At 42.7% G+C, this 24,277-nt stretch overlaps 1 long non-coding RNA gene across 1 annotated transcript; it reads right to left on the reverse strand.

The window, feature by feature from the left end:
* Positions 1 to 555: 555 nt before the first annotated feature.
* On the reverse strand, positions 556 to 24,277 carry LOC132393637 (uncharacterized). Its single transcript, XR_009512010.1, has 3 exons — positions 24,227 to 24,277; positions 5,549 to 5,766; positions 556 to 1,891 (listed from the first exon to the last, which is right to left on the reverse strand). It is a non-coding gene; the product is annotated as an uncharacterized LOC132393637 (long non-coding RNA).

Here is a 24,277-nt window from a genome sequence, read left to right on the forward strand (position 1 = left end):
TTTGAATGTGTGGGTTTCCTCCAGGTGCTTCAGTTTTGCCCCGCATTCCAAAGACCAGTAATCACTTCGGTTAATTGCTGACATTGGTGTAACAGGGCAGCATGGTCTCATTGGACTTGTTATCATGTTGTATCTCCAAATAAATAAAATTAAAATAATCTTTGGCCCTCAGCAAAAATAAGCGAGAAACCTCAGACACTTTTCATCAACAAAACATCTTTAGCATAGTTGAACAATTGCAAAGTGTTAGCATCATTATGTAATTAAATGCATTATATCCAATGAAAGTTAATTTATTGTTTCTCCAAATTTCTGTGTGATAGAAGTAATATGAAATTATATTTGTATTCAGCTTCAAACATTCTGTCATAATCACAGACAATTTCTGATGTAGCAATACTTCCAAAAAAATTTGCTGTCCAGTGTAATTACTTCTAAAAATCAGCCTTTGTGATGAAAAGTAAGTCTCTTTGACGTTAAGGATTTACATATAAGACAAAGTTCTACAAATTTTATTTCAAATCCCAGATCTTTATTAAAGTGACAGCTGAACTGTATAATCAATGGCAACTTTCCACAATAAGATTGTTACTTTGGAGAAATTTCTGATCTAGAATGAACAATTATGAATAGCAGCAGTACTAATTATATGTAAGTCATAATCAGCCCAGTGAACCTATGGTAAACAACAGAGTGTTTACAAAATCGCTTGACTACTTGATTAGAAAATGCACCAAACAGAGTCCTCAGCAGAGCATGCATTATTTAAGTGGTTAGTGTCTAACGACAATCTGCAGCAGCAATTGTTGTTATTGCCTGTAGGAAAATTCACACTTTCAGAGTAGAGTTCTTTCACCTTTCTTTGCCCACAGCACATATCTCTCTTCATGCCAGCTGTACAATGAATAGGAACCCCATGACCTGGAAAATGTGGGACAACTGACACAAGGTGACCCTGAATGCTGGGGTAGACCCAATTAATTTAAAATTTTGCTTGGACTTGTCTCTTCCAATTTTCAAAATCCACTGGACATATGATTAATGTGTGCGCTACCAATGTGGAAATATTTTGACCCTTTTAAACTAAACCAAGGGTAGGCTTGGTGCATTCTGGCATGCATTCAAAATTAGATTTATTAAATTCTGTATGAGAGTTTTAGGCTGACAACTGAAGACAGATAAGACATTATTCATTGTATGCTTTTTTCTGTGTTGTTTCTGATACAGAAAATTTCTCTGCTTAAGTTTCAAGAATAATATCAATAAGGTTTTTATACATGGTCTGGTGAAGGAAGAACTTCTGATTGCTTTCCAGTTTACTAACACTCTATTTGGAGGGTTTGAAGTGCAAAGAATCATATCATAAAATGAATTGTGCATCTGTCATCTTATGCTGATCGCTCAAAATTAACATGGTGCATTTGTAATGCGTGGAATACATTTAACCCTCAAGGATCTGGTGAAAGGAATATTTTCAAGGTTATAACTTCTTCCCCGCTTTTTGTAAATCGCCTTCCTCATTTATTTAGGTCACTCCCTGCCACATAGCAACAGAGCAAGCAACTGGTTTTCAGGCCACTGCCCTTGCTTCTGCCATTCTTGAATGAGCTGACTAAAAGTGGCAAGGCATCAGTCGGCATGCTACCATTTCATGGCCTCCACCTCTTTTCTCCGGCAGGAGGCTGCACCTTTGCTATGACCTCCTTCAATGGCCCAATAGAGATTGTGAACTCAGCATGTGGTTAATCACAGTGGGGGTTGGGGGGGTGTTACAATGTGAGTGATCACTCTCCAGTGTAGTGAGTGGATCAGTGCACCCGCAGTTTATGCCAAGGGGCACCCTTTCAAGGTTACAGCTTTGTCGATTGTCCTCCGCAGATCTTGTTTCTTCCTGAAAATGAATCAGATTATAATAATTAATATTTATAGTTTTCTTCGCAACGGTTCCTTCTTGAATTGAACAACATCAAAATATTTATGCTGTATTAGAGTAATCCTCCATTTGAAGGAAATATTCAATTCCTTGGAAACCATGTCAAATTAAAAATAAGGGAAATAATCTGAATGTCTGGTATCAAACACCCCATTTCACATTTTCTTCTTGTATTTGTGGTTTTTGTTTGTAATTTCCCATTGATCCCACTGAATTTCTTCATTCTTCTGTGAATGCCTGCAAGAAAATGACTCTCAAGGTAATATATGATGATATATATTATCATTAGGGCAGAGAAGGAGTGCCAGAGGCAGGGGGTGGTGCAGATGCAGGCACACCCAACCCAATGTCATTTGCTCCCAAACAATTGGTTTATTGATCATTACAGAATGTCTCTCCAGTCTCTTCTCCCTTCCACTTTTCCCAGCTATGATCCCCTCTCCCTGCCCCCTTCCCACTCTCAGTCAACAATAGAGACCCAGATCAGAGTCAGATTTATCATCACTTAAATATGTCATGAAATTTGTTTTGTGGCATTGCAATACATAAAATCGTACTGTGCCATATTTGTATGTGCCTAAAAATTTTGCCTAGTACTGTACTTTGATAACAAATTTACATTGAAATTTGAAAAGGCAAATATATTGAAATATAATCTTATAATTTTAATGTAAAAATAATGTTTCCCCTTCAAGCACCAATATATTCCCTGACTAATTTTTCCATGCTTCTTTGAAGTATTTTTAGTCAATTCATACCAAAGAGAAAGACTACAAATAGAAGGCACCATCGACCTATAATTTGTAGTTCATAACCTTGCACTGTGGCGTGAATTTCACATCTCTGAGAGCATACTTAGAGCAGGGAAAATGGCAATGGGCCTTCAGAATCAGAAACAGGTCTAATATCGCTGGCATACATTATGGAATTAGTTGTTTTGCAGCAGTAGAACACTGCAGTACATAATAAAATATATTAGTTGCAATAAGAAATATAAATAAAAAATAATTAAGTGGAGCAAAAAGAGAAAAATAAAGGGTTCATTATCCATTAAGAAATCTGATGGCAGAGGGGAAAAAGCTGTTCTTGAAACGCTGAGTGTGTGTCTTCATTCTCCTGTATCTCCTCCTTGATGGTAGCGATGAGCAGAGGGCATGTTCAGGGTGATGGGGGTCCGTAATGGTGGATCTGGCCACTTGGAGGCAACACCTTTCGAAGGCGTCCTGGATGCTGGGAAGGAGCTGGCTGACCTTACAACTTGCTGCAGTTTATTTTCCCTGATTCTGTGTATTGGTCTCTCTACACCAGATCGTGATGCAACCAGTTAGAATGCTCTCCATGGTACTTTTATAGAGATTTGTGAGCCCTTGCCTGGTCTGTTTACTGTCTGGAAATGTGCAAACTCATTTCTACACTATTGGGGAAGACAACATGCCTTGAATGCCTATATAACAAAACAGATGGAATGAAAGACTCCCATCTGCATTTTCTCCAGACAAACTCTGACAAGGCTAGTTTGGAGTGAGGGAAAAAAAACCCTTAAGTAATCCAGAGGAGGTTCACAAAAATGATTCCAGAAGTGAATGGGTTAATGTATGAGTAGCATTTGTTGGCTCTGGGCTGTTCCTGCTGGCGTTCAGAAAACTGAGGGGGGATCTCACTGAAACCTGTTGAATATTGAAAAGGCCTAGATAGTGTGGATGTGGAGAGGATGTTTCCTATAGTGGGATAGTCTAGTATTAGAGAGCACAGTCTCAAACTACAGGGATGTCCCTTTAGAACAATGATAAGGAGGAATTTCTTTAGCTATAGAGTGACAAATCAATGGAATTCATTGCCACAGATGGCTGTGAAGGCCATGTCATTGGGTATATTTAAAGCATAGGTAGATAGCTTCTTGATTAGGGGTGTCAAAGGTTGTGGGGTGAAGGAATAAAAGTGGCATTGGGAGGGTTAATAAGTCAGCCATGATGGTTTCTATGGGCTGAAAGGCCTAATTATGCTCCTATATCTTATGGTCTGATGGTACTCCTTAGTTGAGAAAATGATGTTGGTTCAGCTGGACTTCGGTAGATATGAGGTTGCCACAAGCAGTGGTATTTCAGTGTTTTTGAATGAAGTGTCTGCAGCTGGTGTTTCGCATTACATCAGTGCAACAGAGACGCAGACTGAATTATTTAAGCTGTGGTTCATTATCATGGATTTTGTTCTTGAATAGCTAGCAAACTGTAAAGTGCCATGAGCCCACATTCAAAATGACAGCAATTTGACATTATCACGGAAACTAAAACATTGAATCTGGAAGTACAGTTCCATGATTATTTCCTGAATATTGAACTGTAACGTGTTTAATTTTTGTCTTTGTCAGCAAATATCCTGAGGACATTTACATGTCTGAAGAAGTGGACACCAGTGGCGAGAAGTATTTATTTGTCTATTTTGTGGTAGGGTAAGATAATCAAAGTTTAAATGTAAGATATAGAACTGAGCTGAGAACAGGTGGTGGGTTCAGGCTGACTCTTTAGTCACAAAAGGGTTTGGATAGCGAGTTTTTCTTTCATGCTCAATTTTACTTATTGGTTTTATTCAGAAGTACAGCTTGATAACGGGGCCTTCCAGCTCAACAAGCCGGTGCCACCCAATTACACCAATTCGACCAATTAACCTGCTAACCCGTATGTTTTTGGAATGTGGCAGGAAAGGGGAGCATGCAGAGGAAACCCACGCAGTCACAGGGAGAACAAACAAGCTGCATGGTCACTGGCAAAAATTGAACCTGTGTTGTCTGCACTTTGATAGCATTACTCTAACCACTAAGCTTAGCATAATGGTCTACAGCTTGGGATGTCAGAGTTCAGAGTTCAATCCTGGCATAATCTGTACATTTTCCCCATGGAATGCATGGGTTTTCTCTGGGTGTTCTGGTTTCCTCCCACAGTCAAAGAATGTACTGATTGGCAGGTTAATTGGTCATTATAAATTGTCTCATGATTAGAATAATGTTAAATTTGGTATTGTCATGGGTTACTAAGCAGCACAGCTTGAAGAGCCAAAAGGGCTTGTCCCATGGTGTATCTCTAAATTAAACAAAATCAATTTGTATTGACACTTCCCAAATGAACAGATTCATTCACTGTTACACCATGTTATAGGTGGATAAGACCTGTTACAACATGTCATGGTGGGATAAGACCTGTTACACCATGTCATGGTGGGATAAGACCTGTTACACCATGTCATGGTGGGATAAGACCTGTTACAACATGTCATGGTGGGATAAGACCTGTTACAACATGTCCTGATGAATGGTCTTGGCCCAAAATGTTGACTGTACTTCTTCCTATAGACACTGCCTGGCCTGCTGTGTTCCACCAGCGTTTTGTGTGTGTTGCTCAAATTTCCAGCATCTGCAGATTCCCTCATGTTTGCTTTTTGAAACTGCATGTCATGGTGGGATAAGACCTGTAACTCCATGTAATGGGTAGATAGGACCATAATGATATAACTTCAACTTTAGAAAGACTCATGTACATATACATGCAACAAAATTTGATTCAAATTGTTCAGAAAATGCAAGCTATGAGTGACTACAAACAAGACTTTGGCAGTGGTTACCTTATCAGACAAAGTTTGGTCTGCATTCACATGCATGGCATTCCAGTGATAAATACACGCAGTGCAGGAGGTCTGTAGTCTAGAGTTCTGACAATGCCAGGTCCTCCCCTCATGTTATGAGATGCTTCACTTCGACAGACAAGAGCTGCAGAATCTCATCGGAGCAGTGGCGGGCGATTGAAGTGACAGGCTGCCCTGTGGTTCAACCCTTCGACCTTCTGCTTGGAAAACAAATACTTTACCTCTTGTGCTACCAGGTCATAATTGATAACTTTTTTTTATTCCTAACCAAGCTGATTAAATTTGTTTGTCTTCATTATTTTGTTACAGAACTTAGATAACATAAAACACTTCAATAACGTATAAAATTCTAAAGGGATTAGACAGGCTAGATGCAGGAAGATTGTTTCCGATGTTGGGGAAGTCCAGAATGAGGGGTCACAGTTTAAGGATAAAGGGGAAGCCTTTTAGGACCGAGATGAGGAAAAACTTCTTCACACAGAGAGTGGTGAATCTGTGGAATTCTCTGCCACAGGAAACAGTTGAGGCCGGTTCATTGGCCATATTTAAGAGGAAGTTAGATATGGCCCTTGTGGCTAAAGGGATGAGGGGGTATGGAGAGAAAGCAGGTACAGGGTTCTGAGTTGGATGATCAGCCATGATCATACTGAATGGCGGTGCAGGCTCAAAGGGCCGAATGGCCTACTCCTGCACCTATTTTCTATGTTTCTATGAGAATGTTTTCCATAAAGGGAGGAGGCTACGTAGCATCCACAGCAGGACCACTAGAATCAGAAGCATTTACTTGCCCCAGGCAGTCAGGCAGATTAACACCTCAACCCACTAGCCCACCCACCACACTCCACAACCACCACTAGTTTATCATTTCCTTTCAGTCACCTATGTACAGACACTACTGTGCCTGTGTCACTTCATGGATGTACTACTACAGAGCCATAGAAAAGTACCTTCAGCACAGCTACACCAGGCCGAACCATTTAAACTGCCTAGTCCCATCGACCTGCACCCAACCATAGCCCTCCATAGCCTTGCCATCCATGTTCCTATCCAAACTTCTCTTAAATGTTGACATTGAACTTGCATGCACAACTTGTGCTGGCAGCTCGTTCCACCCTCTCTCGACTCTGAGTGAAGAAGTTTTCCCCTCATGTTCCCCTTAAACTTTTTACCTTTCACCTTAACCTATAAACCCTAGCTATAGACCCACCTAACCTCAGTGGAAAAAGCCTGCTTGCATTTACATTATCTGTACCCCTCATGATTTTGTATAACTTCATCAAATCTCCCCACAATCTTTTACGTCCCAAGGTATAAAGTCCTAAGCTATTCAATCTTTCCTTACAACTCAGGTCCCGCAGACCCAGGATCATCCTTGTAAATTTTCTCTGCACTCTGCACTCTTTCTGATCCGTGTATCATGCTAATCAATCCATGTATGTAAGCTATCTTATGTATTTCTACTTATTGTGCTTTTTTATTATTATTATTGTGTTCTTTATCTTATTGTGTGCTGCACTGAAACTGGAGTAACAATTATTTTGCTCTCCTTTACACTCTTGTACTATCTTTCATTCTTATTGCTGAGATCCAGCATGGAACTGGCCTTTCAGCCCTTCAAGCTGTACTGCCCAGTAATCCCTGGATTTAACCTTAGCCTAAACATGGGACATTTTACAATTAATCTACTAACTGGAACATCTTTGGGCTCCAGGAGGAAACCTGAGCACCTGGAGGAAACCCACACGGTTATAGGGACAATGTACAAATTTCATAGCGACAGTGCTGGGAATTGAACTTGGGTCACTGATACTGTAAAGTATTTTGTTAATCACTACAATACAGTGCCGCCTGCTGATGAAGATACTTTCACATTAAAATTGTTCTTCTGTTATGTTTATTGCTCAGATTATGATATTTCACTTTAGCAACGTATGATATTGATTGTAATATGTTCGAAGGCAGATGTCTTGTTTAAGTAAGAAAACAGAAATTAGGAATAAAATTTGGTTCGCATGAATTAATAGGGACAGAATTTCCCACTGATGTATCATAATTCCTTGGAGTAATAAAGAAAAATGTGAACAGTCGTCAACAAAATAGGACAGGATAGAAGCATCCGAGTTTCTCAAGAGAACAGCAGGAATTAGAAGCCGTCTAACACATTATCATTTCCACTTGATATGTAACAATAAGCAGCCTGCATAAACGTCAAGAGACAGAAGACTATTTAAAAACTGAGTTTTTAAAATGTTCCATTTTTAATCACGATGGAATCATTTCTTGATTTCAAACCTTAACATAAGGAAAGGATTGGATTCTCATATCATAATCATACAAATGTATAGACAAGTAAAAAATAGCTTAAATTAGGCCCCAGCTTACAAGAGGCATTATATGGAACTTGGCCAGATGTCATCTTGTTACATCTTGAGATATTTAGCTTTAGCAATTTATAATACCGATTGTAATATGTTAGACCTTGTTACTTTTAGATAAGTCGGTGAACTTCCAAATGCTAACAATTGTCCTTTCCGCTGAGCGTTGCAGACTCTGTAATGTGTCAGTCATTACACAAACTTACTTTTGGATGTGTACAGATCATGTTTAATTGAGGTTCTCAAATAACCTATAATGTTCTCTGAGTATTTTGCTTGAGCAAAGTATTCTGTATTCTGAATTGCCCATTGAGTCTGCCAACAAAAATAATCACTCATTGCACATTTGTTGCAGGTGATAACTAATCCTTTAGGAGACAGTACATAAGCAAACTCCTCTACATAATGTTTTCACTGAAAAAGTGTGAAGGTTTATAATGGTTGGAAACTTATTTTACTCTATACCTATCTTTCAGTAAAATACTTTATTGCATTAAAGTTGATTTATACCTAATTTTAGACAAGGATATTTTTGATGTTTTTCAATTTGTTTATTCTGCTTAACCAAAAAGGGTTTCTTGTCTTTAAAGCAGACTCGAATGAAAACTACACCTCGTTGGAACCCCCTTCCCAATCATGCAATTAAAAGATTTGATTAACAAACACATTCATTCCTGACGAGGTAAATTATTTGAAGGCAATGTTACAAAGTACAACTGAACGTTACGGCTCGTGAGCTTTTGACCGTACTGCTCCCCTACTGGGAGGGAAGCTCTGTACACACTATGCTTTATTTGTGTGTTATTACTTCGCAATCTTCATTTCAGCATTCCAGCACAACTTTATATTGGATTGAATTCTATTAAAATTCTAAATGTGACTGAATCAAGTTAGGACTTTCACATGAATAGAGGTTTAAATAAAAACCATATTTGATTGACGGGACATTCTATTTCGGTGTTTCTTACTAAAATTCCTTGAATAGTTTGAGAAATCAAAGAGTAAAGCACGTACAATTGCAAATAGATCCCTCCTTTCCCTGCATTCCACATTCAACATTCAGGACACAAAGGGCGAGTCATAAAGTTATCACACAGAAACAAGGTTTTGATCGGGGCACGACTGGGCAAGCTTGTGGACGTCAGCCAGTTAGAACAGCGAGAAGAGTTTAAAGAAAACAGCTTTATAGAATGGGCATCTAAGGAGCGGGCAATGGAGTAGAGGGAGACAGAGTAGCAGGGCTTTGGCTCAATGGGGTTTCGGCGGTAATAAGTCGAGGTGAGGTCAGTTATTTGTGAAGAATAGAAACAGGAGGTATGTGTGTGAGGCCGGTGTTCTGTGTTCGGTGTCAGATGTGGGAAGTCCAGGAGACTCTCAGCTTCCTGTACAGCCACATCAGTAGAAGGTGGGTCGAGCTGCAGCTCCTTAGGGACCGTGTTAGGGGACTGGAGGTGCAGCTCGATGACCTTCGTCTGGTCAGGGAGAATGAGGAGGTGACAGAGAGCAACTATAAGCAAGTAGTCACACTGAGGCCTCAGGAGACAGATAAGTGGGTAACTGTCAGGTGAGGGAAGAGTAGGAATCAGATACTGGAGAGTATCCCTGTGGCTGTCCCCCTTAACAATAAGTACTCCTGTTTGAGTACTATTGCGGGAGGGGGGCTACCTGGGGGAAGCAACAGGAGCTGAGCCTCTGGCACAGAGTCTGGCCCTGTGGCTCAGAAGGGTGGGGAAAGGAAGAGGGTGGCAACAGTGATAGGGGACTCTCTAGTTAGGGGATCAGACAGTTGATTCTGTGGATGCAGGAAAGAAACATGGATGGTAATATGCACAACAAGATGGAGGAACTCAGCAGGTCGGGCAGCATCCATGGAAATGAGCTGTTGAGCTGTCAATATTTTGGGCCGAGGCCCTTTGTCAGGACTGAAGAGGGAGGGGGCAGGGGCCCTATAAAGAAGTTGGGGGAGGGTGGGAAGGAGAAGGCTGGTAGGTGCCAGGTGAAAAACCAACAAGAGGAAAGATCAAGGGGTGGGGGAGGGGAAGCAGGAAGTGAAGAAGGAATGTAAGGGGAAAGCACTGTGGGTAGTGGAAGGTGGCGGAATCATGAGAGAGGTGATAGGCAGCTGGAGGAGGAGGCAGAGTGAAACTGGGATGGGGAAGGGAGGGGGAAGGTAATACTAGAAGTTGGAGAATTCAATGTTCATGCCAAGGGGCTGGAGGCTACCCAGATGGTATATGAGGTGTTGCTCCTCCAACCTGAGTTTGGCTTCATCATGGCAGAAGGGGAGGCCATGTATGGACATATCCAAATGGGAATGTGAAGCAGAGTTTAAGTGGGTGGCAACCGGAAGATCCTGTCTGTTGTGGCGGACGGAGCGGAGGTGCTCAACGAAGTGGTCCCCCAATCTGTGTCAGTTCTCACCGATGTAGAGGAGGCTACACCGGGAGCACCGGATGCAATAGATGACCCCAACAGACTCACAAGTGAAGTGTTGCCTCACCTGGAAGGACTGTTTGGGGCCCTGAATGGTGGTAAGAGAGGAGGTGCAGGGACAGGTGTATCACTTACGCTTGCAGGGATAAGTGCCAGGTGGGAGATCTGTGGGGAGGGACGTGTGGACTAGGCAGTTGCAGAGGGAACAATCCCTGCCCCTTTTTTGGGGCAGGTGTGACCTGTACAAAAAGGATGGGTTGCACTTGAATCCTAGGGGGACCAATATCCTTGCAGGGAGATTTGAAAAGATTATTGGGGAGAGTTTAAACTGTTGAGATGTGTCTATTTTAATGGAAGGAATATTATGAACAAAGCAGATGAGATTAGAGCGTGGAGCTATGATGTGGCATTACAGAGACTTAGATGGTTAAAGGGCAGGAATGGTTACCGAGTGTCAGGCTTTAGATGATTCAGAAAGGATAGGGAGGGAGGCAAAAGAGGTGGGGGTGTGGCACTGCCAATCAGAGATAGTGTCACAGCTGCAGAAATGGAGAAAGTCATGGAGGGATTGTCTACTGAGTAGCTGTGGATGGAAGTTAGGAATAGGAAGGGGTCAGTATCTCCACTGGGTGTTTTTTATAGACCACCCAATAGTAACAGGACAGATTCTGGAAAGGTGTAATAATAATAGGGTTGTGGTGGTGGTAGATTTTAATTTCCCCAATATTGATTGGCATCTCCCTAAAGCAAAGGGTTTAGATGGGGTAGAGTTTGTTAGGTGTGCTCAGGAAGGTTTAGATAAGCCTACAAGCTGTACTTGATCTGCTACAGTATTGAAATCATGCATGAGCAGCTGATCAATAATAGTCCGATATGCCTAGCATAGAGCCATTGAGACCACAGTGTAGAAACAGGTTGTTCAGTTCATCTATTCCAGAGCCAATTATTATTCTGCCTGGTGCCATGAATCTGCACCAGCACCTGGATCATAGCCCTCCATACCCCTCCTATCCATGGGCTTATCCTGACTCCTTTTTTTATTGCGATGTTGTGTGATTTTGACTGGAGCACACTGGCTCAGTGGCCTGCAGTCAACAAATGACACAGCGTTAAATTGAATTGAACTGAACATCCCTAGACTTTTTGAATGACCTTGTGGTTTGGTGTTTAATTGTCTGTGCTCTTTTCGCTTGTATTTTTCCATTTGCATGATTTGTTTTTTTTCTTGTGCTGTTGCGTGCTTGATGTCTTTATTTGAACAAGTTCCAAGGTATTTCCTTGTTTTGTGGCTGTCTGTGGAAATACAAATCTCAGGGTTGTATACTGCACACATGCTTCGATAATAAATCTAGTCTGAATCTTTGAAACTGCCATCTGCATCCACTACTTCCATGAGCAGGTTGTTCCACACTCTCGCCAGCTTCTGAGTGAAGGAGTTCCTATTAAACATTCTACTTTTAAACTAGGACCTTTAGTTCTAGTCTTACGCAACCTCAATGGTAATTATAATTTGCCTAAACTATGAGCTGGAATTCCACCTGCTCCCACCAAACACTTACAACCATATAACATATAACCATATAACAATCACAGCACGGAAACAGGCCATCTTGGCCCTCCTAGTCCGTGCCGAACTCTTAATCTCACCTAATCCCACCTACCCGCACTCAGCCCATAACCCTCCACTCCTTTCCTGTCCATATACCTATCCAATTTTACCTTAAATGACACAACTGAACTGGCCTCTACTACTTCTACAGGAAGCTCATTCCACAAAGCTATCACTCTCTGAGTAAAGAAATACCCCCTCGTGTTTCCCTTAAACTTCTGCCCCCTAACTCTCAGATTATGTCCTCTCGTTTGAATCTCCCCTACTATCAATGAAAACAGCCTGTTCACGTCAACTCTATCTATCCCTCTCAAAATTTTAAATACCTCGATCAAATCCCCCCTCAACCTTCTACGCTCCAATGAATAGAGACCTAACTTGTTCAACCTTTCTCTGTAACTTAATTGCTGAAACCCAGGTAACATCCTAGTAAATCGTCTCTGCACTCTCTCTAATTTATTGATATCTTTCCTATAATTCGGTGACCAGAACTGCACACAATATTCCAAATTTGGCCTTACCAATGCCTTGTACAACTTTAGCATTACATCCCAACTTCTGTACTCAATGCTTTGATTTATAAAGGCCAGCGTTCCAAAAGCCTTCTTCACCACCCTATCTACATGAGACTCCACTTTCAGGGAACTATGCACAGTTATTCCTAGATCTCTCTGTTCCTCTGCATTCCTCAATGCCCTACCATTTACTCTGTATGTTCTATTTGGATTATTCCTGCCAAAATGTAGATCCTCACACTTCTCAGCATTAAACTCCATCTGCCAACGTTCAGCCCATTCTTCTAACCGGCATAAATCTCCCTGCAAGCTTTGAAAATCCACCTCATTATCCACAACACCTCCTACCTTAGTATCATCGGCATACTTACTAATCCAATTTACCACCCCATCATCCAGATCATTTATGTATATTACAAACAACATTGGGCCCAAAACAGATCCCTGAGGCACCCCGCTAGTCACCGGCCTCCATCCCGATAAACAATTGACTTTTCAGCTCTACACAACAAGATGTAGTTTCCTCATGCCTTATGACAATTGAAATTCGTATTGGAGTTTTAAGATAATTTGATGAAAAAATAAATTAGGCTGATAATCACCAAAATGTTCAAAGTCTAATTGCCACCACCTGGGTGTTATGTATGATGCACCAATAGTGTTATACTTTCTACTTTCATATCGTGAATGCACCTTATTATTTGTTAATTTATTAGTGATAATATTACTTCATGTGTTATATGTGTGAGCTATATGTACCATGTTGTACACCCTAGTCTGGAGGAATTCTGCTTCATCCGGTGATAGACAGAAGTATGGGATGTAGGGGTTGTCCGGGGAGGGACAGCTCCTCTGGTGACGGGGCTTGTCATGTCCTTTCCGGGGCAGTTCGCTCACCATTGGTCCCCACCGGACATTGGGCTCTCACCTGTGGCTCCAAGTAGCAGTTTGCATATGACTGTGGCCACACCCCGGTACACCGCTTCGACAGGCAGGCCAAACCAGGTGAGAGTAGCTGGTGGGTTTCGTACCCTGGTGAGAAACCCTGGTCCCTCACTGCAAAGTCAGCTCCGGCAGACTGGGCAGATGAGATCTACAGTGAGATCCCGTGGCCAGGAAAACGGTACTACAGTGCTCTTTGTCACATGGTGCGAGCAGAATCATCTGCAGCTTAATGTGAAAAAGACTAAGGAGCTGGTGGTGGACCTGAGGAGGGCTAAGGCACTGGTGACCCCTGTTTCTATTCAAGGGGTCAGTGTGGACATGGTGGAGGATTACAAATACCTGGGGATACGAATGGACAATAAACTGGACTGGTCAAAGAACATTGAGGCTGTCTACGAGAAGGGTTACAGCCGTTTCTACTCCTTGAGGAGACTGAGGTCCTTTAACATCTGCCGGACGATGCTGAGGATGTTCTATGAGTCTGTGGTGGCCAGTGCTATCATGTTTGCTGTTGTGTGCTGGGGCAGCAGGCTGAGGGTAGCAGACACCAACAGAATCAACAAACTCATTCGTAAGGCCAGTGATGTTGTAGGAGTGGAACTGGACTCTCTGACGGTGGTGTCTGAAAAGAGGATGCTGTCCAAGTTGCATGCCATCTTGGACAATGACTCCCATCCACTCCATAATGTACTGGTTAGGCACAGGAGTACATTCAGCCAGAGACTCATTCCACGGAGATGTAACACTGAGCGTCATAGGAAGTCATTCCTACCTGTGGCCATCAAACTTTACAACTCCTCCCTCAGAGTGTCAGACACCCTGAGCCAAATTTCCACTTGGTATGATTATATTTCCACTTGGCATGACTATATTTCTTCACTATTCTTGGTTGGAACGAAACCCTATTTCCCTCGGGATCAATGAAGTATGTCTGTCTATGGAGAGGGAAGGGCAGACGAGGCACAGAAGACAACACTGTCACTCACTGCAACCCAGGAAGGCCCAGTTTGTGACACTTGTGTATACCACTGGACCTGAACGTCTGAGGTCAAGAGAGTGGAACTGCCTCAATGCAATGGCTTTTCCACCTTAAAAACTCTCCTGCGCACAGGTTTCCTGTTATCATTGGGCATGATGGACAAACACCACCATACATGTGTATGGTTGAATAACAATAAACTTGAATGTGAATTTCCATACTACATCATTCAGTTCCCTCTATAAACCAAAGAAGTAAATGATAATTCAAATCAGCAGGGTGGTGGGGTAGAGATGTGTCTCTACCATTAGCCTGCAAGTCACCCTTGGGCAAGGTGTATCACCTGCTTAGCCCCCACACCCCTCCAGTCAGGGTCACGTGAAGCCATGGGAGCAGTTGGTGAAGATCGTAAGTCCTGGTTATGCGACCACTGATGCCCAGACACTGCCCAGAAGAAGGCAACAGCAAACCACTTGAATAGAAAATTTTGCCACTAACAGTCATGGCCATGAGACCATGATCGCCACGTCATAATGATGATGATACACTCAGTGGCCACTTTATTCGTTACTCACTATACCTAATAAAGTGGCCACTAAGTTCTTCTACTGTAGCCCATTCACTTCAAGGTTCAACAATGTGTGCATTCAGAGATGCTCTTCTGCAAGCCACTGTTGTAATGTGTGGTTATTTGAGTTGCTGTCACCTTCCTGTCAGCTTGAACCAGTCCGGCCATTCTCCTCTGATCTCTCTCATTAACGAGGCGTTTTCACCCACAGAACTACCACTCACTGGATGCTTCGTGTTTTCTGCACCATTCTCTGTAAACTCCAGAGACTGTTGTGCATTATTTTCCGATTCTGCAACAACCATTATATAATTATTTAATTCCACACTTGTTTATGTTATATTCCTTTACTTTTGATGGGCATTAATTTTACTGCAGAAAACCCAAGCAATTGTAGAATTGCTGATTCTACAACCTTTTAATGAGCTAAAGTACCAACTTCAGATGTTATCACCAGCAAGAATGTTGATAGCATTCTTCTCAACAGCCCAGTGATTCTTCCTTGAAACAACCTTTACTCAGCATTAACAGACGCCGCACTATAACGGCAAAACAGATTAGCAAACGTTACCACACTACAACTACTTCCACAATCAGAATCGGACTTCTTATCACTGACGTACGGCATGAAATTTGTTGTTCTGTGGCAGCAATACATAAATACAACACATAAATAAACACTATTAATTACGATAAGAAATAGACTGTGTATATAAAAAATAAATTATAGTGAAAAAAGAGAGCAAAAACAGTGAGGTAGTGTTCATGGGCTCACTGTCCATTCAGAAACCTGATGCTGGACGGGAAGAAGTTGCTCTGAAATGTGCATCTTCAGGCTCCTGTGCACCCTCCTTGATGGCAACAATGAGAAGAGGGCATGCCCTGGGTGATGGGGTCCTTAACGATGGATGCCGCCTTTCTCTGGCATCATCTTTTGAAGATGTCCTTGATGCAGGGGAGGCTATTGACTGTGATGGAGCTGGCTGAGTTTACAACTTTCTGCAGCTTTTTCCAATCCTGTGCAGAGATCTCTCTATACCAGACAGTGATGCAACCAGTTCGAATGCTCTCTATGGGACATCTGTAGAAATTTGCTAGACCTGACCTGCTGAGCTCCTCCAGCAGTTTGTATGTGTTAATTTGCAGTAGTCTTTTGTGACCCACCAAATCTCCTCAAGTTCCTAATGAAATATAATCTTATGCACCTCCATAAGTCACCTCTCATTAAACTATACAATTTCTGTGATTGTTTGATTCCTTGAAAATTTAACATCAATATCCTAACCCACATCTCAGTTTGATTTTAACTGATTCTTTATGGAGGGTGCGTGGGTTTTTGGGGTGTCCAGGGAGAGTATCAACTCTGGTGAGAGGGCTTGTATTCACTCACCTTTCTTCCCCACCAGACACTCAGCTCTCACTTGTGGCTCCAAGTAGCTGTTTTGCATATGTCAGCAGCCACACCCCGGTACATCACTTCGACACGTGGTCTAAACCAGGTGAGAGTAGTTGGCGAGCCTCATACCCCAGTAAGATAGGGACATGTCTGTCCTAGCATGTGAAGTCACCTCCAGCTTCATGGAGAGCGAAGGGCATGACAAGGCACAGAAGACATCATGGTCATCCTCTGCAACCAAGGAAGACTCCAGTTGTGCTGACTACTCGTACTGTAGGCTTTTACAAATAAAACAGTGGAGGCATTTTACATTTAAGTTGAGTTGCCCTGGCAACTCATTTATTGAACAGCCCCCCAAAAAACTGAACACAAAACACGCTAAAAACTGTTTACACAATTATGTCATCATGTCAAACCAGCATCATAAGTGAAAACCCAATTCGATGTTGGAGGTTGTGAATTATGTACACTTCCACCAATTGCGTTACCCTGCACAACTTCCCCAGAATTCACTGAAACCAGCATAGTGAGCTTGCCCAGAGCTTGGAGAAGCCACCAGGCTTGGCTCCTGTGTTCCATGGGTGGGGGAACAGCAGGTGCCTCTGGCTTGTCCAGAGGTGTGTTGCCAACCTCATGATCATGTCGTGATGCCAAGGGCATGGGAACGGAATCCTCCAAATCTTAGTGGGCTAAGATCTACCAAAATATGTTCAGGCCTACCTCTCTTCTCTATGATAAAAAGTCTTTTCTCCCATTCCAAAACATGGAAGGGCCATTGTAAGAGGACCTAAGGGGATGTTGGTGTGCACCACGTTGGGCGAAATCAAACAAGGTGGTGTGTAGGTCAACAGGAACCCAAGAGTGTTGTACACCACAATGAGAGGAAGGAATAAATACAAAGGAATTGAATTTACTAAGGATGGTGGAAAACTTTTGAGAGGCCGACCAGCTGGCTGTGGTTTTAGAAATGAAATGATATGGCACTCATAATGGCTGTCTGTATACCAGCTCAGCCACGGATGACTGCAGGTCCTCTTTTGGAGCTGTTCTGAGCTCCAGCGGGAGACGATCAGGGAAGCCCTTGGAGCAGCCTTTAAGGAGTGGTGAAACTGCTCGCACAGGCCATTGGACTGCAGGTCATACACTGAGGTTCTGGGCCTTCACAGCCCAGGGACTGCAGTCAGAGGAAATGTCAGATGGAGTGCCAAACAAGACAACCTGATGAACGCCTAAGTCACATCTGCTGCCATCATCGATGCTAGAGGGACGACCTCTGGTTACATGGTGGTACAGTCCATCATGGTAAGAAGGTGGGTGAAACTGCGAATGGGGGAAAGAGGAGCAAAATGTCCACATTGACATGGTTAAACTGTTGCTCAGGGACCTCAAAAGATGCCAATGGAACCTGGACATGACAGTTAATCTTTGCCCGCTGGCACTCCATACAGGCTGCAGTCCAATCATGCACGTCCTTTCTAAGGCCATGCCAGAAACTTTAGTGCAGCCAGTTTCTGTGAGGCCTTCCAGCCCTGATGCAAGAGGCCATGTATGAAGTCTCTGAGGGCACAATGGGGCAAGGGTATCCAGTTGAGATATCACATAGAAGAGAAACATCAACTTCCCTGAACTTGATGTCAGTCAACAGTAGGACTGTGACTGCAGTTCAGTAAGCCTGGACCTCTGGGTCAGTAGCTTGGTTGGCTGCTATGCCAGCATTATCAACCACTATATGCTGGCCATGAGAGGCAATTAGCCACGGCATTATTTTTCCCCTTGCTATGTTGTATATCAGGTGTGAACTTGGAACGTGGGCCAGTTGGCGATGCTGCCGTTCAGACCAAAGGTCTGATATTTTAGCCATCATGTGCACGAGGGATTTGTGATTAATGAACACTGCGAAATAGTGACCCTCTAGAAGAAAACGAAAATAGTGGACAGCCAGACAGAGATCGTGGTCAACTGTGCTGTACTTTCTTATAGGGGTGGAGGGGGGAAACAGAGGTGGAGGCTTTTTAAAGTGAGTGGCCGCCGTACGCCTCCGACCAACTGTTCATGCACGGCACCCACAGCATAGTTTGAAACATCAGTAGTAATGACTATTTTTGATGGGAGGGATATCACACCTTCTGATATCCTGACGCACTGGCTCTGTCAAAGCTGCAAGGAGGTCAGCACTTCTTAGCGAGTGTGGTAAAAACACAGGCCTGGCTGTTCTGTAGCTGTGGGCATCCTCATTCTGTGGGCTTTGCTGACCCAGCTTATTGAGGTAGAGAAAGAAGGAGGAATGATGCACTGCTACCTGCCTGAGTGTAGACTATCAGCTATTTTAGCAAGCTTCTTGTAGTCCTTCATAGGTGTGTTAGTGAGGCATTTATTTTCTGCATGAAGAATTCTTTAAAAACAAAACAAGGATGGTGATTTCCCAGGAGAGACAACATGTGGTCCATTAGCTCTGATGGCTTAGCATCACTGAGATTGGGTAAGGAAAACAATTGTTTGGCATGCTCAGACACCGATAGCCCAAAAGACTGTAAAGGATGAGTTTTCAGCCACCGGTATTTGTTGTGTCGACGGTGCTTCTCCCTAGAGATGCTGCCTGGCCTGCTGCGTTCCACCAGCAGTTTGTGTGTGTTGCATGAATTTCCAGCATCTGCAGATTTCCTCGTTTGCTTTGGTGTGTTCAGGTGGGTTTTCAAGCAGACTCACCACACTCAATGGTGTGGAGTTGCTGAGTGACGCTACCACACAGAAATATTTCATGTTGTTGGCAGAGATTCCTCAAAGCAGAAATTGAGCCTCAGCTTGTACGGGCATGCATTTTTCTCTCAAAACTCTGGCAGTTTGAAAGTGACTGTGTTGGCTGACATGTTCAATAACTCTGGACTTGTCCTGGAGTATCGGGGTCACCAATGTAGGTTTTTGCGAATAAAATGGTGGAGGTATTTTATGCTTCAGAAAAGCCATAGTGACTCATATAACACCAAAAAACTGAATGCAAAGCACACTAAAAATCATTTACATAATTACATCATCAAGTCAGACCAGCCTCTTAAAGTGAAACCACAACTCCATGTTGGAGGTTGTGGATTATGTACATTTCCACCAATTATATTACCTTACAGTACCACTGGACCCGGACTTCCGAGGTCGATAGAGTGGAACTGTCCCGGGAACAGCGTTTCCACTTTAAACACTCTGCTACACAGGTCTCCTGTCATTGTTGGATGTGACAGACATCCACCATATCTATGGCTTTCCTAGATCTCTTCAAATTAAGTTGTAATCTAGGCTGCATTCTATCTGCTGTGATGTATCTACATACAAATGGTGCCTATGTTAGTCATTATGTACCAATTAGCATTGATTACTTACTGATAGCTCTGCACCAGTTGGTTTCAGTCAGTTTTGACAGGCCTGCTCCTTTGTTTAACCTTTCAATTACTCTGACCAATTGCACCAGTGACAGAATTGTGGAAGTAATCAGGAAAAGTTTTACAGGAGTAATTTGCTTTAACTAAAATCACAGAAGCCATCTCTCAAAAGTCAATGCCAACTGTGCACGCAAAGAAATGTCAGACAAATAACTATTAGCAAAAATATCAATAACAGAACATTCGGAATCAGAATGAAGATTATTATCTCCAGCATGTGACATGAAATTTGTTAACTTAGCAGCAGCAGTTCAATCCAATACATAATATAGAGGACAAAAAAACAACATAATAATAATAAAATAAATAAATCAATTGCAGTATATGTATATTGAATAGATTAAAAATCGTGCACAAAACAGAAATAATGCATGTAAAAAAGTAAGGTAGTGTCCAAGGGTTCATTGTCCATTTAGGAATCGGATGGCAGAGGGGAGGAAGCTGTTCCTGAGTCACTGAGTGTGTGCCTTCGGGTTTCTGTACCTCCTATCTGATGGTAACAGTGAGAAAAGGGCATGCCCTGGGTGCTGGAGGTCCTTAATACTGGACGCTGCCTTTCTGAGACACCCCTCCTTGAAGATGTCCTGGGTACTTTGTAGGCTAGTACCCAAGATGGAGTCGACTTAATTTAAAACCCTCTGCAGCTTCTTTCAATCCTGTGCAGTAGCCCCTCCCCTCCCACCCCTGCATACCAGACAGCGATGCAGCCTGTCAGAATGCTCTCCGCGGTACATCAATGGAAGCTTTTAAGTATTTTTGCTGACATACCAAATCTGTTAAAACTCCTAATGAAGTATAACCATTGTCTTGACTTTATAACTGAATCGATATGTTGGGACCAGGTTATATCCTCAAAGATCTTGACACCCAGGAACTTGAAACTGTTCACTCTCTCCACTTCTGATCCCTCTATGAGGATTGGTATGTGTTCCTTCATCTTACTCTTCCTGAAGTCCACAATTAGTTCTTTTGTCTTACTGACGTTGAGTGCCAGGTTGTTGCTGTGACACCACTGCACAATCTGGTATGTCTTACTCCTGTACTCACTCTCATCACTGCCTGAGATTCTACCAACAATGGGTGTATCATCAGCAAATTTATTGATGGTATTTGAGCTATGCCTAGCCACACAGTCATGGGTATAGAGAGGATAGAGCAATGGACTAAGCACACACCCCTGAGGTGCACCAATGTTGATTGTCAGCGAGGAGGATATGTTATCACCAATCCACACAGATTGTGGTCTTCCGGTTAGGAAGTTGGAGAGGGAGGTACAGATGCCCACATTCTGCAACTTCTCAATCAGGATTGTGGGATGGTATTAAATTCTGAGCTAAGTTGATGAACAGCATCTGGACATAGGTGTTTGCACTGTCCAGGTGGTCTAAAGCCATGTGGATCTCAAGCCATTGAGATTGCATCTGCCACTGAACTATTGTAGCATTCAACAATCTGCAATGGGTCCAGGTCCTTGCTGAGGCAGGAGTTCAGTCTAGTAATGACCAAATTCTCAAAGCATTTCATTACTGTTGATGTGAGTGCTACCAAGCGATAGTCATTAAAGCAACTCACATTATTCTTCTTAGACTCTGGAATAATTGTTGCCTTTTTGAGGCAGTGAGAATACTCCTGCCAGTTGGTTGGCATAGGTTTTCAGAGCCTTACCAGGCACCCCTTCGGGACCTTCTGCCTTGCGAGAGTTCACTCTCTTTAAGGACAGTCTAACATCGGCCTCTGAGACAGAGATCACTGGGTCATCAGGTGCAGCAGGGATCTTCACAGCTGTAGTTGTGTTCTCCCTTTCAAAACGGGCATAGAAAACTCTCATTCTTTTTCACTTCTTAATCTTTCCTTTACAAGTGTTTGATTGTTTGAATCAGAATCAAAATCAGGTTTAATATCTCTGAGATACGTCATGAAATCTGTTGTTTTGCAGCAGCAGTACATTGCAATCCATTATAATAGAAATTGTAAATTACAAAAAGCAAATATAAAGAAAGAAAATTAAATAGTGCTAAAAAGAAAGAGGGAAAATAGTGAAATAGTGTTCATGGGTTCAATGTCCATTTAGAAACCTGATGGCAGAGGGGAAGAAGCTGTTCCTGAAACATTGAGTGTGTGCTTTCAGGCTCCTGTACCTCCTCCTTGATGGTGGCAATGAGAAGTGGGTATACCCTGGGCGACTGGATAGGTCTGAATGAAAAAAAGCTATTTGGGTAAAACATGGAATCTGGAATTTTGTTACTAACAATCCATGGTTTGATTGCACTTGACAGTTTTGTTTTAATTGTAAATATGTTGTAAAAATTCACTCACTGGCCACTTTATTAGGTACATCTGCTCATTAATGCGAATAGCTAATCAGCCAGTCATATGACAGTAACTCAATGCATAAAAGCATGCAAACGTGGTCAAGAGATTCTATTGTTGTTCAAACCAAACATCAGAATAGGGAAGAAATGTAAACTAAATGATTTTGACCACGGTGCCAGATGGGGTGGTTTGAGTATCTCAGAAACATCTGATCTCGTGGGATTTTCACACCAAACAGTCTCTAGAGTTTACAGAGAATGGTGTGAGAAACAGAAAAAAGCATCCAGTGAGCCGTAGTTCTGTTGATGAAAACACCTTGTTAATGAGAGAGGTCAGAGGAGCACGGCCAGACTAGTGCAAAGTGACAGGAAAGCAACAGTAACTCAAATAACCACGTTTCAGAAGATCATCTCTGAATGTACAACATACTGAAAGCTGAAGTGGGTAGGCTACAGCAGCAGAAGACAAGGCACATATACTCAGTACAAGCACACACAAAATGCTGGAGGAACTCAGCAGGCCAGGTAGCATCTGTGGAAAATAGTGCAGTCGACATTTCGGGCAAACCCTTCAGCAGGACTGGAGGAAAAAAACTGTGGAGTAGGTTTAAAAGGTTGGGGAGGGGAGGCAACCACCAGGTGATAGGTAAAACCTGGAGGGGGGGGGATGAAGTACAGAGCTGGGAAGGTTGATTGGTGAAAGAGACAGAAGGCCATGAAAGAAAGAAAAAGGGGGAAGCAGCACCAGAAGAAGGTGATGGGCAGGCAAGGAGATGAGGTGAGAGAGGGGAAAAAGGATGGGAAATAGAGAAGGGAGTTTTGGGCATTACAAAAAAATTGAAAAATGGATAATTGTGATCAAGAGATTCCATTGTTGTTAAAACCAAACATCAGAATCAGGTTGGAAGCTACCCAAACAGAATATAAGGTGTTGTTCTCCAGTTCTAGTCTCATCCAACCTCAGTGGAAAAAGCCTGCTTGCATTTACCCTTTCTATACCCCTCATAATGTTGTATACCTCTATCAAATCTTCTACACTGCAGGGAATGAAGTCCTAATCTATTCAACCTTTCCCTGTGACTTAGGTTCTCAAACCCTGGCAACATCCTTGTAAATTTTCTTTGCACTGTTTCAATCGTATTTACATCTTTCCTATAGGTTCCTTAAGGTTGTTATAGCTGGGCATGGTAATGGGGTCAAGCTCCCACTATCTATTAAATGCTCCGAAGTGTGCATCAAATAGCCTCTGACAACCAAGTCCAATTCCTGGCCCTTACATGTGGCTTAGCTACTAAGCCCGGTGCAACCATTTCTACTGACAAGAGGAGAGCAAAGGCAGGTTACTGTGGCCTTATAACCAGTAACTTTGGGCAGATGGGGCTCAACATTTGTAGTTGGCAGCTCAACTAGGAGAAAGAAAACTCTGATCTCAAATCTCTGCTGTCTTGTGGCTATACTCGTCTTGGGTAAGGTTTTGGAGGTAAACCCCAAGGGAAAAATCCGGAACTGGAGTCCCTAAGGCAATCCTACATTGAGTTCAATGCTGACTGGCAACTCCTGTGATGATGTTGGTACCAAACTGTATCGGTCTCTGCCATTCCTTTGGGAGGGGGTAGCTTGCTACTTAGGCCCCCGCTTGCTCTCCATATTGTACTGCCTATGCTTGCATGTCTAGACACTGTATCCATGGTTAACTCTGACTGAAGGAGGCACTCACCTCACGTAGGTAGGTGATCAACTCCAAATTCGATCCTGTCAGCAAGAGTGAAACTGAGATTCCAACTGGCTTCTGCGATGTGCTGAGTTGTGTGCGCAACTCTCTGCAGTTTCTTGCGGAAATTTGCAGACAGCTCATCATAGAAGCCAGCTTCCCCTCCATGGAATCAGTATATACGTTTCACTGTCTCAGTAAAGCAGCCATAGTCAAAGGTGCCAATGACCCCAGACATTCCCTCTGCCCGCAGCAAAAGATACAAAAGCCCGAAAACCAGGCTCAAGGACACTATCATCAGATACTTCAACAGCCCTCTTGTACACTGAAATGGACTCTTGGCCTTAATCTACTTCATTATGACCTTATACTTCAGTGTTTACCTGCTTTGTAGCTGTTGCACGTTATTCTGCATTGTTACTGTTTCACCAAAG

This window comes from Hypanus sabinus, chromosome 5, assembly GCF_030144855.1.
Source record: "Hypanus sabinus isolate sHypSab1 chromosome 5, sHypSab1.hap1, whole genome shotgun sequence".
NCBI classification, from domain to species: Eukaryota; Metazoa; Chordata; class Chondrichthyes; order Myliobatiformes; family Dasyatidae; genus Hypanus; species Hypanus sabinus.